This window comes from Gopherus flavomarginatus, chromosome 24 (genome assembly GCF_025201925.1).
Source record: "Gopherus flavomarginatus isolate rGopFla2 chromosome 24, rGopFla2.mat.asm, whole genome shotgun sequence".
Taxonomy (NCBI): Eukaryota; Metazoa; Chordata; order Testudines; family Testudinidae; genus Gopherus; species Gopherus flavomarginatus.
Window position 1 is genome coordinate 11,157,339 of NC_066640.1, and position 15,872 is coordinate 11,173,210.

Below are 15,872 nucleotides of genomic sequence, written 5' to 3' on the forward strand. Positions count from 1 at the left end.
TTTCCACTCAGTATTAAAGATGGCTGAGTGTCCCTAGCCTCTGTTTGCCAGCAGCTGGGAGTGGATGACATGGCATGGATCACTGAAGCACCTGGCATTGATCTGACCCAGTATGACTGTTCTTATGTAAGATAATTTAGGCTTGGCATTTTCAAAGGGCCCTAAATGAGTTAGGCACCCAGCCTCTGTTGAGTTTCAATACCAGTTTTGAAAATCTCATCCTTAAAGATTTTTTGGCCTAAATTTTCAAAAATGGCTAGTGATTTTGTGTGCGCGATCATGCCCAATTCAACACATTTCAAAGGGGCCTGAATTTCATAGGGTAGGTGCTCAGTGCTTTCTGAAAATCTGTCTACTGCAAGGTACTACAAAAACTGAGGCACCCAAAATCACCAATCACTTTTGAAAATGTGAAACTGTGATTTATTCCACTTTCGTAATTAGATGACAAAGTCATTATGGTTCATAATACATCAAAGGTTCCTTGAAATCTCCTATAACAGGCTTATAGTTTCTTTATTTGGTTATGCTTCTTGCATTTGTACAGATCTTAGAAATCTCCTTAAGTGACATTTGCTTTGGTTTTAGTTCCTTTTCCCCCTCCTTTCCTAATAGTCTTGGTTCTATTTCTCTTTGGTCTTTTATTGTCTATTTCACAGTTTTAGTTCAAGAGGCAGGAGCAGATCCACCTCCTGACAGGACAAAACAGGAAACTGGAACAATCCTAGTAAGAAAAAATAGGATTTAAAGCCTGTCCACTTAGTCCTGTGAGGGACAGCAGCTTCTCACTGCATGTGCCAGCTTTGGGAGACACTCCGCTGGTAAGTGCTACTCCACAGAAACCTCATTATGTGACTTGATATATTTTCATAGAATCAGGCACTATTTTGTTTTTACTTCCTTCAGATCCCACATCATCTTCCCCACAGTTGCCCTGAATTACATCTCCTCTCTCAAGTACCTGTTACAGAGACACTATTCTTGCAGTGCTCCCTGAGGCAATTATTTTTTATTATTATTATTACTTTAATTTTTTAAGTCTGACAGACACTAAAAAACAGATTTATGGGGGAAAATTAATTACAAAATATCCACTTATATAAACAGAGCCTCTTATTTTATCACACTGAGAAGGAGCTTGAAGGAAATTGAAATTAATGGGAGACAAATCATGAAGCAGCTTGTCAAACATTTTTACTAAAAACTCTCAAATGTAGAAAATAATTTCAAGTCGTGATCCTGCAAACACTTACACACGTGAGTAACTCCATTAATATGAGTAGTTGCACAAGGGAACAACTTGTGTTATGTAAAGTTACATGTAAGTTTGCAGAACTGGGTTTTTTTGCATAAGATTTTCTCTGGGCATCACTCTTGGAGTGTTAGGCCCCAATCCTGTACTGTACGTGAGCATACCCCCACAGTGCTCATTGCAGGATCAGGGCCTTACTTTGTTCTTCAGACCCATATATGCAAATAGTATCATAGAACTGGAAGGGACCTCAAGAGGTCATCTAGTTCAGTCCCCTGCACTCAAGGCAGGACCAAGTATTATCTAGACCATCCCTGACAGGTGTTTGTCCAACCTGCTCTTAAAAATCCCCAATGACAGAGATTCCACAACCTCCCTAGGCAATTTATTCCAGTGCTTAACCACTCTGACAGTTATGAAATTTTTCCTAATGTCCAACCTAAACTGCTTTGCTGCAATTTAAGCCTGTTGCTTCTTGTCCTGTCCTCAGAGGTTAAGAACAATTTTTCTCCCTCCTCCTGTAACAGCCTTTTATGTACTTGAAATAATCCATATTTCATCACTGAAGAACTGGAAGAGGGATATCAGATGTCAAAAGTGCATTTCTCAAAGACATTAAAGAAGTGTTGTCAACTCACAATTTTCAAAAATCTCATGATATTTTATCTGCCTTAAAGCACCAGCTTCTGGAGTCGTGTCCTCCGCTTTAATTTATTTAAATAAGCTTCAGTCCTTATGGTTGCAGAAAAACGCTTGAGCTCAAAAGGCAAATAAAAAAACCCAAAATGCATACATTTTTTTTTAAATCATGATTTTGGGGACTTGACTCATGGTTCTTGAATGCTGGGGTTGGTAATCCTGCAGTATTAATTTGTTTTCTGAAAACAACAGATGCTAACTTAAATTTAAATTCAAGATATCTTTTGTATTTAACAATTTAGGTGGCAAAGTCTAGCTGAAATTTACAGCTGAACAAAGCTGTGAATTAACAGATCTTCTCCACCAGAGGCTGCTACATTGTTAACAATAATAGTGAAACCTGGCTAGGAAGAGCCAATTGATTTCAGTCCTATTTTAGGCTCACACCCAATCCAGACAGAAAGCATTCCGTTTGTGCAGGGTAGGCTGACTGAAAAGAGTGTTTACACATTTCCCTTTGGCCTAGGCCTAACAAGGAAAGCAATGTCCTGATCCTGAGTCCGAGAAAAATCTTACTACTAATCCATGGTCCACTCTTCTGCTAAACATAAACTTTGCAAGGGTGAAAATACCCTCCCAAAATACTGTTCTCCATAGCTGCGCCAAAAAAAAAAAAAAGCTTGCTATCTTAATACTAAAACTACAATGCAATTCTAGGTTGACTAGTAGTGTTATTTTAGCTGAATACAGAAGCGACTCCATTTATAATCCTTGTATGCAGGGGCGGCTCCAGGCCCCAGCACGCCAAGCGCGTGCTTGGGCCGGCAAGCTGTGGGGGGTGCTTTGCCGGCACCGCAAGGGCGGCAGGCAGGGTGCCTTCGGCGGCTTGCCTGCGGAGGGTCCGCTGGTCCGTGGCTTTGGAGGACCTCTCTCGGGACCAGCGGACCTCTGTAGGCAAGCCGCCAAAGGCAGCCTGCCTGCCGTGCTTGGGACGGCACAGTACAATGGCCTCATAACACATGGAGTGATAGGAAAGCCTTGGAATGAATAGGGAAGAGTGAGGGATTTGGTTACTGTCCTTCAGAATGATAAAACAGCTTTCCCATGTGCTGCTCAAATGATGTAGGAGTGAAATGGGAAGCAGAAAAGGAGGCAGTTTCTCCACACTATGGCCAGCATTTTCAAAAGTGTGAGGAGAGTTGCCCTAATAGAAATGTTTAGTTATTAAAATTTAGTTTGAATTTTTAGTGCCAAAACTGCCTGAGTACACAATGCTGGATGCGGTTTTCAAACATTCTCTTAGAAATTCCCTGTTTTGGGTTGAATAGAAATGCCCACAAGGTGCATATTCACTTATGTAACTAATCGCTTTACATATGCCAGTTAGGCCTGGATCTTCAGTTGCGAGCAAGGCTCCTGAAAATCTGCCTTTCTATCTTTCTCCCCTCAGCTCAGCACAGATGTGCTGGTGGATGGCTTCATGTGTGAGCCTGTGCATCTGTATGACCCATGCTTCAGTGAGGGTGAAGAATGTCCTATCAAGCTGAAAGATCCTCTGACCCTTTGCTTGCCATTTTCTTTCCCTGAGATGTCTCATGATGCTCAGACCATGTGGTTAGACACTGTCCCTCCTAACTCTTGCCCCTTCCAGCTTTATCTGAGTTTCAGCTCTGCCTCTCCTTCCCTGGAGCTAATCTACAACTTCCTCAGTAAATCCAGTCTGTCTGTCTTTGTCCTTTCACGTCTGTCCCTCTCTTGTGTGGACGTGGTGGCAAAGGAGAGGGTCCTCTCATTGTGATGTCTGTTTTCAGCTTTGCACAGACTGCAGAGCAGTCAGTGAGAATATTACTCAAGAACCTTAACCTGCATCATCATGAGATCAATTTAAATTAATTGAGGAGTGCAAACTCCTGTGTGGGCACTCTTATTTTGGTTTGAATGTTTTGGAAGGGTTTTATTTTGTTTTTTCAGTTTAGCTTAGGATGATTGGGAGCAGGTTTAAGTAAACTCTAAAACACTGAAATTAATGTCCATACAGGGATTTGCACCACTTTAATTAAATCACTTTGAAATACTGATTTAAGGTAAATGGGTACAATCTTCCAAAGTAGACAAGGCCTTAGTTGTGTCTCTGACGTGACTACCTTTGAGCACCTGGACCAGCCTTCAGTGTCCCAGGCCCTTCAGAAAATACAGTTTGGCCACTCATTCTTCTGCCCACAAATCCACACAACCCTGCATCTGGACTGCTTCAGCCAACAGGCTCACTGATAACAAGGACATAACTAAACATCAGTTTCAAAAATCACCCAGGCACTCTGCTCAAAAGGCTATTTGTTTTTAGAAACACAGGCCTTATTTGTTAGAGGGCTGCATTGTAACCAGAGGGATGCTCTTTCTGTTCATGTAAAACCCTTTTTGTTTTTATGACCACTTGTGTACTGAAGTCCTCAGGTATGAAATCGAGAGAGAACCATTACCTTGCTGACTGACTTTTTATTGTTGCTGAAGTATCTGACCAACTTACAAGTACAGAATTAAATGTAGTGCTACACCTCTACCCCGATATAACGCGACCCAATATAACATGAATTTGGATATAACATGGTAAAGCAGCACTCCGGGGGCGGGGGGCTGCACACTCCGGTGGATCAAAGCAAGTTCAATATAACGCAGTTTCACTTATAACGCAGTAAGACAGCGTTATATCGGGGTAGAGGTGTATTATAAAATGTAGCACTTTTAAAATATAACTCTTATGGTCTGATTTTAAAGTAATTAAAGCAAGGAAATCAATTAAAATAAATTTAAACTAAACTAAAATTACATTAATTTAGCCTCCTGGAGAAATATTGTAGCACTATTGCATTGGCAAGGGCATCCTGTTATCTGAGAAACCTGCAGAACATAGATAATATGAAGTCAAAGACAGACATACACTGTATTTAAAGATACCATTTTGATTTTTTGGTTTCAATTGTTAGTTATGGTTTCAAAGTTTAATCTTACTGATCTATGCTGTGCCTGCAGAACATGCACAAACATGTAATGGTATGTACAAACCAGGAGACCGATCTTACAAATGACAGTTGTGGAAACACATACCAATTTATTGATGCAATTACCTAGTTTTGCACACACAGATTAAGCCCTTATGATTGACATTTCAGGCCCAATTCTGTAAGGTATTAAGTACCTCCTGCATGGTGCTATCTGTCATTATGTTCACATTATACTATTGCCAGAGTATCTGAGCATCTTAAACATTCAAGAGGATATTACGATGTTTTTCATTCCTTTGGCTGTTGAAGTCTGAGTGCCCCCAATTCCCACTGACTTTAGCATCTTGCAGGATCAGTCCTTTTGTCAATATTCTTTTAATGCTCTAAAGGTATTTTAATACGCAGCAGAATTGGAAATATGCACTACACTAACTTCAGATGAGTTAAAAATTCAGCATAAACTAAATAACAGCAAGGATTCTTAGCATGAGGCAAGCAGCAGCATTCACTTTCAGAGACTATCTGGAAATGTGAAAATAATTTAATGAGAATATATGGCCAGCCTCTCTTGATTTAGACCCGTTGCTTAATTTATTTATGACACAAGCCATTTCTCTTAATGCACTTCCTTCTAGATAGTTCAAGTAAGAGTAATGATAGTTTAATTATCAGACCAAAATTGGAACATTAGTTCTCAACATTTTTCAGCTGAAACATAAGCAAGTCCTCATGCCACAACAGAAAAACTGCATAGCTTTGGGAACGAAGCACCACTGTGTTTTTCCATGACATAACATCCTTCAGGAACATATGGGCCGGCAAATAGAAGATGCCCGCTGCATAATTAAGGCACTGACAAACCAATTGAACCTCAGCAGCTGCCGCTGGGGAGGTTTAATTCATTCCTGGTATTCTTGCCTTTTAAACTTAAGTGGCACTGGAACAAACCCATCTTTGATCCAAGTAGGAAATCACTTGGAGCTTGATGTTTAACAGCGCTTAAGATCTGAGAAAATGATGTCTTTATTAGCCTGTGTGACAATGCAGGACTCATGGCAGGCATGGTATACACAAAGGTTTGGTGTCTGAACTGAACTCTATTACTCTTTTGGACATACTTGAGTAAATGCGTTACTATATCAATACAGAGATGATTACAATAATACATTGTGTTTCATTAGCACATGCACTGAGCATCCCTGACTCTGCAGGGAAGCTTAAAGGAGCTGCACAACTCTCACAACCGTGCCAGCTGACTGCTTCCAAACAGGGTGAAAACCTCTCTGTAGCCTGGACAATAGAAGGAAGGGGCTGGGATAGACCTCCTCCACCACAACTCCCTGTGGGGACCACTTAATTTCTCCTTTTGTCTCCCATGGCAGCTCCACGGGGGTTACTACAGCATCAGGCTTAGAGCAGCTTCCATAGGACTTGTACAAAGAAGAGAGAGGGCACCAGGCAGGACCCCACAGTAAGTCACCAGGTGGGCATCGGAGATCACTGGCATCAGCTCTTCACCCCATCCAGGAATTTGAGTCCACCCATGCCCTTTCTATGCCTGCCTAGCCATCCTCAGGATTACTCAGGGCAGTACAGAGCCCCAGTCAGGGGTACGACGAACTCCTGCCATTTACTGTAGCAAAAGAGGTTGTCAGTATTTATCCCTAAGAGAAACGTGATCTGACTTCATTTTGATTGAATGTACTTTTTGCACACAACATAAGGATGATACAGTGTGTTGCATTACATAATTCAGTAATTTATGAGGTGGTTAGATACTATGGTAATGAGGGAGCATATAAGCACCTTATATAAATAGTCCTCTGATGGAACTAAAATGTCTGATCGTAACTTTGTTGATATAATTTCATGGCAAATATTAAATAGCCATAGGAGAACTCTTCACACAGCTGTGTAACTATGTAGTGTGTGCTCCAGGACATTCATTATAACTTGCAAGCTTAGAATTAAAATTCTACCCAAAATGAATCTGGTGTAGGGGAGGTAGTGGTGAATTGCCAGCTGCATGATCAGCATGAAGTTGTGAGTTCAATCCTTGAAGGGGTGATTTAGGGATTGGTCCTGCTCTGAGCAGGGGGTTGGACTAGATGATCTTCTGAGGTCCCTTCCAACCCTAATAATCTATGATTCTATGAAGTTGCTCTACCTCACCAGAGCAGGATGTCTCAGAACACATGTTGTTGCTGATGGTAGCATATGATGTACTCAGTCAGAACCTAGCCTACCCCTTTTCCTGTATACGACACCCCTGAAGATCACAGTACACGGCCTTGCGTGTCATGAGTGTATTATGATAAAAAGGAGCAAACCTGTTGTCTGTATCCTATGTAACTATAATTTGATAAGGAAGGGCAGGATTTAGCCCTAATACCACAGCAATGGCTTGTGCATTTGCAAGCCTTGCAACAGTGTAGTTATTGAAAAGCTAATAAATCAGAGCCATAAAAAGACCAGTAATGATTCAGTGAATACAGGCAGAGAGAACTTATGCTCAGAGTTTATTCATTAGAACAGTACATCACTCTCCGGTTGTGAAACATTAGGAAAGATGCCAGTACTCCCCGTCTGAAAAGCCAGTGTCAAGTGTGTATTTTTAAAAATAAATTTCACTTCCCTCTTGCGTTTTAACAATATTCCACCTATGTACTTGAGACACCATTTTAAAAAATCCTAAATACATTATGTTTTCAAAAGCTGCTTCAGAAATGCTGACAAGCAAGTGCCCAATCAAGCTGTGATTGAGCAAATACATTGGTGGATTTAATTTTAAAAGAGATGGAACCAAATTCTGCTCTTAATTAGTTCAACTAAGAGCATTTGGTGCATGCTCAGGGCAAATTTTGACATCTTTAGACAAGATAGTGAGTAGCTTGCAGATATATTTGTCTATTAAGACACAAATTAAAGAAATTCTCTGTATAGGGCCCCAGTTTCCTTTACATTGGCTGCATTCAGATCTTGAAATTAGCCTGTTGTAGTCATCTAGCAGCTGTGTAATCCCCAATTAAACAGCAGATGCAATGGGAGGTGACCTGCTGCCACAAGCACACAGGTGATGAGCTAGCATTTCGGTGAATGATACTGCTATCTGACAGGTGAGAGATGGAGAACTGGAAGAAATAATATATGAGCTTTAACTTTGAGTTGTGTTACCCTTCTTGATAGTGGCCAGATGCTGTTTCATCTACCACTCTGATCACTTTCACACTGTCAGATTGTGCATTCAAGTGTTGAAATAATTAATATACACCTCTACCCCAATATAACAGGACCCAATATAACACGAATTCGGATATAACCTGGTAAAGCAGCGCTCCAGGGTGGGCGGGGCTGTGCGCTCCAGCGGATCAAAGCAAGTTCAATATAACGTGGTTTAACCTATAATGTGGTAAGATTTTTTGGCTCCAGAGGACAGCGTTATATCAAGGTAGAGGTGTACCTCCATGGCCTGCTCAGAGGTTTGGGGAAAACTGGGTTCTCAGAGTGACTGAGAACAAACAAGCCCTAGGGTTCTGGAGACTGACTTTCTGAAAGATACACAGAGACACTGGGATCCTAACCTGTACCAGGACTATTTTTTAAAGGAAATTGTCACCATCATTAGAGGGTACAAAAAAATATAATCGGTGTAGGGAAATGGACCAGAATGCTCTTTCATTTTTTAACAGATTTGCAGCCATGGGGAAGTGACTGAACTGTGCTAATCTTTAATTGAAGAATTGCCTCCTGATAAAATGTCTAGCAATGCAGCAGTGCAAAGGAGAACAGAAAGAAAAATGATGTTTATTGCTCTGCCTTAGGATAGCACACTGAGATGTGCTTGCAAGCATGGATGTTTGTATAAATAAATGTTCATTCTTGACTGTGGAATGCAAACTATGCTGCAGGGTTGGAAACAAACCACTTTGTAAAGTTGAGGCCAGGGTAAGGGAAAGACACAGGGATTGCAGGGAAGAAATTCACATTCATTTTTAGCAATTTAGGAGAGTTTCTCAAGCATTTTTGACATTTTTAATTATGCTGTGGAGTCTATTCCAAGAACAATAGTCATGCTTTTTCAGGGGACTAAAGGGTAAACAATTAAGAAACTTAACGCAGATCAACCTAATGGTGGTGGTACAGGTTGTGGGATAGGAAACCTAGCTTCAGCACAACTTAATATCTTGTGTTTTGTGGACAAATGGACTTCAGATGAATTGTACAAATCATGTGCAAGGGACAGTGGATTCCCAGGGAATTAGGACCCAATCCTGCAAACACTTTCTACTGGGATAGTAACTACTACTAAGAGTAGTCCAATTGCATTGAACAAGACAAGGAATGGATGAGTTCATGCTGTTGCTATTTGATCAGAGAATTTCCTGCAAGGCTGGGAAACAACACATTGCTGTGTTTACATTGGCCGAGTTAGGACCTGTAGCTTTGCAATGGGAAAAGGCAGAAACTAAAATTTATTTTTTTAGACAAAATATTTAATTCTGCTGAAAGGTATTTCCACAATTTAAAAATCACAGAAGCCACAGGGTTGGGCTTTTTTTTTATGTCCGTGATTTACTACTAACCTTGCAAGCGCACCTTTCATGGTTATACCATTGAGAAGGGTGTGATGGAATACTCATCCACCTTCCTTACTGAAAAAAGACAGGGAGTTAGAAAATATTGTATATAATATAAAAATATTATAGTTCCATCTGGCCTGACTTTGATTAGGTCTGGCATTGGAGAGGAATGTGCTCCTATTCGTGGCTGAGTACAAATATTACTAAATAGTACGGGTGTGGTTTTGTGCACACATACCTGCTCTAAGCAGCTGAAGTATATTTGATAGATGCCACATTTTGAGTGCTAACGAATAGAAGACAAGGGCTGCTGTGGGTCCTTGTACAATATATTCAATTTCATTCTATTACAGTTAATGGAAAATAACAGAGGAGGTATCCAGCTCTTGTGCATGAATCAATCATTAAGGGTATGAATTATTCAGTGATAATCCACACAGCAGTGCTATATGCAAACTCAAAAAGGGCAGTATCCCTAACCCAACAATTCTATTGTTTAATTTCCTTCAACACGTAACAGATGTATGACAGGCGAGTAAACAGGAATATTTAAAAAAAATAATGGGAGAAGACTTTAAAAGGAGCAAATCGCTTTGGAGCAACAAGGCATTATTTGAAAGAGTTGAGACACTGCAGGCTGGGGAGAACACTACTGTCAATTGGGTCACCACAGCAAGGCCAGCCTCTAGAACAGGGGTCTCCAATGCTGTGCCCGCAGACACCCGCATCCTGGCCGGCGGTCGAGCATCCACCAAAATGCCACTGAAATCGGCAGTATTTCGGCAGCGACGCCTCTCGATGATGCCGCTTGACGCTGACAAGTAGCGTCATCAAGAGGCATAGCTGCCAAAATTCGGCAGCATTTCGGCAGATGCTCGACCACCACCACAGTCCTTCATTTGGCGCCCGCCAGACGAAAAGGTTGGGGACCACTGCTCTAGAATAAGACATTTTGCCCAAGGTAGCTTTCCACATCATAGTTATAGGGTCGCACTAAGATGAATAATTGGGAAATAGTTGTGCAAGAAACTAAGGGTCTGGGGATGGAGGTAAGCTGAAATTATAAAAACAAAATTAAGAGAAAAGAACAATGTCAAACAATGTCCTATTTGCATGCATTGAAAATGATTGGATTACATTAAGAAAAGGTTTTGGTTCTCGTGCACTAAGGTATAGTACCATTAAATTTGGATGTATGGGATTATTTTAATTCCAACACACATAAAAAGGATATTGAAACCCAGACTGTAGGGGGCATACTAATGATCCCAAAGCAACATTGTGACAATCTAGCAATATTACCCTTTCATAACATTGAAATCAACATTCACAGTTGCAGCCTAACTTGGAGGGGAGGTGTCTGACCAAACAATAGATCAACCCACTCAGATACTTAGTGCTGACTGGTAGAAGAGGTTCCTGAATTCAATAGCCAGGAAATGGCTGGTTCATGCTGCACAGGAAATGAGTCAACCAAACGCATCCAAGAGGAGCAATGAAGACAGGAAAGAGCTGAAACAACATGAACTGATAAAGACTGGAATAGCATGGACCAGTGGTTTTCAACCTTTTTTTTCATTTGTGGACCCCTAAAATATTTTGTATCATGGTACCCCATGTGGAAATCCTAGACAAAGTCTGTGGACACCACAGGATGAAAACCACTGTTCTGTGGTAATGACAGCCTTTTGCAAACACCTTTAGACATAGTCTGCAGATCCCTAGGGCATAGACAGATAGCACTGTCTCAGCTTGTAACAGATTAAAGAGGGAAAGAAAAATAGTCACTAGATTTTGTAGTTAAACTTGGAATTTTCATTTGTTCAGTTTTATACCTACAAATTATATCTAGGTTTGATTTGACACAGTTATCACATTAAAATCCAAAACCCAAAATTTATAATGGAAACACAGATAGACATTTCAAGAATAGTGCTTGGATAGAACAATGCTTAAGGCCCTACTTGAATTGCGGGATGAACGTCAAAAAATTGTAGCTGAGTTGTGAACATGCCTTGGAAAATTGGAGAAAAGTAATAATGGATTTTATTATTTGGGGTAATAAAGTCCATTATTACTTTTCCATGATTTTCTATTGTCGGGCGCCTAGGGCTGAGAGCCAGGGATCCTGCTGTCGGCCGCCCAGGGCTCAGATTGAGGGTCCAGGGCTGAGAGTGGGGACTCTTGCTGTCGGCCACCTGGGGCTGAAAGTGGGGGCCCGGGCCTGAGAGTGGGGAGTTGAGGTTGACAACAGGGGCTCCGCTTTCACCCTCTGGGTGGCCAGGGCTCCCACTATCAGCCCTGTGCATGGTGGTGGCTCCCACTGTCAAAATTGTGGTGGAAGTCTAATATTGCAGAATCCACAATTTCCACAATATTGCAAGTTAAGTTGGGCCTTTACAATGTATTAACTGATCTCCGAAAGAGAAGTAGCAGGAAGTACCAGCACTGGGCTGTGCCACCAAAGCAATTCCATTATAAAAGTCTATTTTAGGGAGTTGTTAGCCTGGTTATAAAAAATTCACTCCTCGTTGAAACTTAATATCAATATAAAGGTCTCAATTGCAAACCCAATTTATTTAGTAATACAGTGTTGCTACTTGTAAGATACAGTTACAGAATGCAAGCCCACTAATTTAATTTATTTTCATTTTTAATGCTTCTGTATCCCCAAACTTTTGAACCAATGGGGAAAATCCTCCAGTTTCTATCTAGGTTGCTTCTGAATCCATATCTGAGAAATATGTAAAAAACCAACCAAACAAAAATGCAAGGAGTGTTTTAGCAGGACTGACAGCAATACAAAGATACTTCTGCAACAGAAATACAACAGGGAGTGCTCTCTCCACTAGGTCCAGCCTAAGGATTTCCAGAGCTGCACTGTGATATCATTAACAATGCACAAGAGAATGTTCTGGCATCTTAAGTTGCTGCAAAAGTTGCAAATTTTGTTTAAAACAAAACAGCCATGTTAATTGTAGGCCCCTTTTAAAAAATAAGGGGACTATTTTTTGCTATTTGGCAGAATGATAGAAGTGCCTTGGGGATGATTTTTAAAAAAGTCAAAGGCCTCATTCCTTCAAACACTTGCAAGCATGCATCTGCACTGGTGCACACCCTTCCACCCCCATTTACTACCATGACTAGTTCCATTGATTTCAGTGACACTAGTCACAGCAGTAAAGTTATACAAATACATGTTTGCAGGATCAGGACCTAAGAAACTATTATAAACAATGAGGAGGATAAGGAAAAATAGAAAGTGACTATGTTTTTTCTATAACAAATTGTTTAGAATATTATCATTGTGTACAGTATATTTGAATGCAGACGACCTTCTTGGAGAGAGAAGAATTGTTTGTTTTCATTTATCTTGAAAAGCAGAGCAGCTGTCAGGAAAGCAAGGTCATGGGGGCTGCTTGTTTTCACAGAAAAAAAATACATGGAAAAATTACCTGCACAAAGCATTTTCAGTTTGAAAACCATTTAAAAAAATTCATAGAGAGAGAGGCAGGTAAAGTTTCTGTGAAGAATGAGTTAAACTCAACAGAAGATAACACATATAGTAAAGATTTAAAAGGGGGGGAAAAAACCTGGGTGTCTCTCCCAAAGAACCTTCAACCGAGACATGAACAACCACAGGACTGGGGGTCAGGGAGAGGCTCTGTAAATCAGGCAGGGCTCCCTGCTGACCTGTGCAAAAGAGGCTGAATCATGCTGGAGTTTAGCCCATTTTCAGTTGGGTGGCTGTTTTTTGTTTTTGGTGGAGAGAAGGTGAGGCAATTCCTTTTTCCATTAAGTTTCCTAGGGAATGGATATTTTTAAAATGCATCATGTTTGCGCCAAAGAAAAATTGTATATTACCAGATGGTATATTTACTAAATGCACTAATTTTCTCTGTCAAAAGAAAAAGACATGATAAAAAAATAATTTAAACAAATTGATTAACTTTATTACCTGGGCAACACCCTTACCAGTACACACAGGACTGAACAAATGAGTAGCTGAGTAACCTAGGACACTTCAAAATCAGACTTCCTTTTATGTTGTCCACAATGAAGCGCTGTAGGAAGAAAGCTGGTAAAATATTGCTCAATCTGAAAATCTGTTTATCTGATATATTTCTGGAAATCTGAAGAGGAGTGCATGACATTAAATAACAAGTTTCAGTTACATTTCATTCATTCTTTCTGTTTTTTATAAACCACATCATGATCATGTGAAAGATGGCTTGCACGAGCAATAGATTCTTGATGCCGAGTGCCTGGTTTTGTTCAAAATAAGTGGGATGTCTGCATATGCTATAAATTGATTTGTTAATTTTAATAGTTGTCAGTAAATTGAGTTTATTTTGTATAATTAATCAGTGGGTTAAGTGCTAATGAAATTTCCCTTGCTAATTTGTTGCTTCCATATCTTTCCATATTGTGAAATGAGGATAATAATCCTTTCTTTTCCCCCATCCTTTGGATATGTTTGTGCTACAAGCACTACAGTGGCATAGCTGCAGTGCTGGAGTGTAGACACTAGAGTGATAGAAAGGGTTTTTCTGTCACTGTAATAAATCCTGCACCCTAGAGAGGTGGAAGTTGGAAGAATTCTTCCATCAACCTAGTTCTATCTACAGTAGGGGTTAGGTTGACCTAACTACATTGCATAGCGCATGAAATTTTTCACAGCTCTGCGTGAAGTAACCTAGATCGACCTACATTTTAGATGTAGATCAGGCCTTTGTCATGTTAGATTGTAAACTCGCTGGAGCACAGTCTGTGCTTCTTATTTTTAGTACCTATAATAACAGGACTTTGATTTTGGTTGAGGACATTAGGTGCTATTTAATACAAATAAGTATTAACAGGTAAGAACTTACCTTTTCCACACCTCAGGGGCAGCAATTAACACAGTGATCCATATGTGAGGAAAAGTGATGGTATGTTCCAACACTTTCACAACTTTTTTTGACCTTCTCTTTCAATCTGACAGCAGTAAAGCCTTAGCCTAAGAAATGCACTTATGGTATACCTGACCAATTTGCCTGAAGCTACATGGAATCAGCAGCCTGCAAGATTTGCCTCCAAATCTATGCTAGACTATTATTTTTATACATCTATATTTATATATCTTCTGTTGTTACAGATCCACCAGTGGTAGCAATGACGGGATGGCTACTGTAGACAGAATTCAGGCATTTCTACCACGGTGTCACTGGCATTCTTTTACCCATGTGCTTCCATTTTGCTACCACCAGTGAAGCTATGCAAGTGCAAGTGCAACAGTGAGAACTTTTACAGAAAAATTTCCAGTGTGGGCCCAGCAAGAGAAGGAAACATGTCATACTAAAGATCCTGTCTACAGGGCGATCAGAAACATGTCAGTTACAACAACCTTTCAAACACAGTTGTAACCAATGCAGCCCTGATCCCAGGGTGGATGAAGCATTTAATTCAGTGCTGCAAAAGGGGATTTCAGTGAGCTCTCAGCCTTTACTGAAGGATATGGCAGAGGTTAAGAGATGGGAATATTACAAATAAGAACAATGAAAGTTAACTGCTGCTAGAATTCCAGATGAACAGACCTTATCCAAATTTAAGCAGAAAATTATCATTGTGTCTACGGAAGCATGCTGTTGTACAGCAAAACAAGCTAGAGAAAGGAAACCAAATAACTAAGGTGCACCATAAACAGGTTAGTAAGGGGGAAGAGGAGTGATTATTTGAATTACAGTGAGCGCTAGAGGACCTGCTTAAGGTCCCCTTTATGCTGCATAGAGGCAAAGTAAAAATACAGTGCCTGTCCTAGAAAGCTTACAGTGGGATTTCATTTGGGCACAAGCAGCTATCTGCATGAATCTCCCTGAAGGAGTAGGGCCTAAATGCACACAGCATGACTGAAAGACAGCTATCTCTGGAGTGGAAGGCATCAACTAATCCAGGGGTTCTCAAACTTCATTACACCGCGAACCCCTTCTGACAAAAAAAAAAAAAATTACTAAACAACCCCAGGAGGGGGGACCAAGCCTCAACCCATCTGAGCCCTGCTGCCCCAGGCAAGGGGGCCTAAGTCAGAGCCCGATCCCCATTGTTCCAAGTGGGGGCACCAAAGGCAAAGCCCAAGGGTTTCAGCCTCATATGCGGGACTTGTAATCTGAGCCCCACCACCCAGGGCTGAAGCCCTTGGCCTTTTGCCCTGCATGGTAGGGCTCGGGATTCAGCTTCAGCCCCAGGCCACAGCAAGTCTAACACCAGCCCTGGCACCCCCCCCTTAAAACGGGGTTGCGATCAGGGCAGGCTCCAGCTCTTTTGCCGCCCCAAGCGACAAAGAAAAATAAAATAAAATAAAAACCGGATTGAGCTGCCGCCGAAGTGCTGCCAAAGGTGAAGAGAGGGAGTGAAGCATCC